The sequence below is a fragment of the Acomys russatus genome, chromosome 22 (assembly GCF_903995435.1).
Source record: "Acomys russatus chromosome 22, mAcoRus1.1, whole genome shotgun sequence".
NCBI classification, from domain to species: domain Eukaryota; kingdom Metazoa; phylum Chordata; class Mammalia; order Rodentia; family Muridae; genus Acomys; species Acomys russatus.
In genome coordinates, this window is record NC_067158.1 from 18,206,925 (window position 1) to 18,209,879 (window position 2,955).

The following is a 2,955-nucleotide window of genomic DNA, read 5'->3' on the forward strand; positions in this document are numbered from 1 at the left end:
TGCCAATTATATTATAGATAGCAGTTGTTTCTCTTCTCCCTACCCAGCAACCATTAGCTGCTTTCTGCCCCTGTGGACTGTCTTTTTCTCTATTTTAACATGAATCTAGTTTTATAATGAAACTGACAGAAAGAAGTCTCCTGGGTGAGCTCTGCCTCATCTCACAGAAGGCTAGCATATTTTGGGATGTCAGGTGACTTCGACTCCTTTCAGAAGGCTTTCCTATGTGCTTGAATATCACACAAGAAGATGACATCTAGGATAGTTTTGCAAACAAGGACTCATGACTAATTTTCTTCTTATCTCGCAAGCCCCCAAATGTGCTTGCAATATGCCAAGTGCAAGAGCACTGCTGCTAGACCCATGTCGATGGCAGCCTCGGAAGAACAAAGAGCGTCTGTCTCATCACTCTCCACCACCAAACCGAGGGCTTCGGGGTGAGCTCTGCTCTTTTGGAACAGTGGCTTTCCTTTCTCATTCAGGGGACATGGGGAGAAAAGATAAAACAAAAACCTGTAATACCAGTCTTTTCCTTAGAGAATAAAGTACCTGACATTGTGAATTTCCCAAAGTGGGAGTTAGTCTACATTGCACAGTTCATTAGAAACACCCCACTTTAGATTATCCTAGGGAGAGCACTCTCAGACAAGCTAAGGAGAAGATGAGGAAACAGGAAACCACCCTGCTGTGGCATTTGGCTGAGCTGAGGCCATACACCTCTTAAGGGGAGAGCTTTCCTCGGAAAAGGGCAACACATTACTTCAGGTCCTGTCTATGCTCTCACCTTTGATAAGCAGAGTTCTGGCTTGGGGCTTTCTCTCCACAAATATTTGCCTTTACATGATTGAGTCTGCATATTTGATCTCTATTTCAATTCTGTACAACCCATAGCCAGGCAAAGGTTCTGGATGGATGAGCTGAACCCTCATTACAATCATGTAAAATGTCTGGAAAATTTCAACTTTGCAGTGTGCAGGTCCCAGTCAGTTTCTGCACCTGGTGGAACCTATGAATGAATGTTCAGTTTTCTGCAACTTTAGAATTTATGCAGAAAATGATGTTATTGTTGATGTGGAAATGCCATTTCTATAGTAATGGCAAAGTATAAAAGAACCAGTGGGTAAGAAATCCAGGCACCCAGACTAGCTCCATCACTGTTTCACTTATTTAAGTAATTTATTTAAGCATTTATTACTCTTTGACAAACACACTGAGAGGAGCCACAAGGTACCATGTCTATGATTGTGCTGTCTGATTGTGGGGGAGCACTGGACCACCAGGGACTTGATGCTCTTATTCTATCATTTGACAGACAGTGAAGCTGCTAACTGCCCTGCCACCCTATCATTCAAACCCTGTGCCTTTTGTACTGGAGGAGATCACTTACTCAGTTAGGTGTTTTGTGATCATCCTTTAGTCATCCTTGCAAACACATTTGGACCGTAGAACTATTTCCCAAACAGAATCAGACTGTATTACTTCATCTTATTGCTTTTTCTGTCTCTGACTTCTTCCCTGTCAATGCTGTATATTCTAGCTTATCCTGCACATTTCTATTACATGTCCAGCACAACTTATTACCCTTCTTGACACTGTTGTTTGTTGCATTTCTAGCTTTATCTTAGAACACATGGGACAAACTGCAGTGGTGCTCAGTGGGTGTCAAAGAATAGAACACCACATCCTGCCTCTGCCCAGGTGCTTCCATTGGCAGCTCTCAAAGAAGTTCACCCTCTGCTTCTCCTTGAGACAGGAGGCCATCTGCTTAACAAAGGCAGTCTCAGTGTGTGTGGAAGCTTCAGAGATTAACACACTTAGTCAGGAATGTGAAACATATAAAGCAAGAAAGTAAGTAATTACACCATCCTCCTTCCCAAACTTGTCCCTGAAAATGAGAGGCAGTGTGTCCACAATAAATTGAAAGCCTTTCAAAAGCTGGCAGGAAGCAACAGCATGCCTAGCTGGTGGGCACACTGCTAAGAGCCTGTGGAAGCTTCCCTGTCCCAGAGATCTCAGCCTTCCCAGGAATTCTGCATCCACTGGCCTGGTTCTGCCCAGGGTTGGCTTTCATCCTTGGAGTGAATCGATATCGAAAGAGTGATTTCAAAGGGCTCAAGTTATTTGTAGTCTATTTGTGTCCAGAATGTTATTTCGGCTTCTCTCCCACAGAGAAAATCTCACCAGAAGCAAGACCATATCTTTTTCATATCTACACAGAAAAAAAAAAAGGGCCATTTAGCACCCTCAAGAAAAGATATAAAGATTTTAGGGGTTAAGGATTTTTAAAATATTTTTCCCCAATGAAAATTCAAGAAGTGTAAAGGCAAAAGCTAGAGATGCCTGGAATGACCATTTCCGGCCTGCTGAATCTGTCTTGTCATGGTGGGAGCTCTGCAAGACTGAAACTATGTGGTGGCTGGACAGCTCCTCATAGTTTTAACATACTTCTCAGAAACAGTGACATGTATTTTCCTACTATCCGTGTGATAACTTTCAGGCAAGCAACCCATAAGCCATGCACCCGAGGCTAAGCAAAAGTGATACAGACTCACTGAACCCTGTGATTTCCTATTGCAAGTAAATGGAGAAACTTTTGCATTTTTATTGAGAGGCAAGGGAGCAAACACCATGGACCCAAGACATAGTGCTAGGCACGATTCAAGTGCTCCTCATATCCTTGCCCGTGATTGTAGAGTGCAGGCACCATTAAAATTGTTTGGTAAACAAGTCTTGTGATTCAGAACCACATCTTAAAGTGAGAGGACTTGAGGAAAGAGTGCATCCCAGAGCCACCATGGAGGGCACTGCGGGTGGTGTGACTTCACCTCTGCATCCAGGTGTCCAGATTTATGTTTGCACTGATAAGAAATTCCTTTGAAGAGTGCTTGCTTGTGATCAGGAATACTTACAGATGACACACATCCACTCCTTTTTTAGTTTTGAATAAGTACAGAC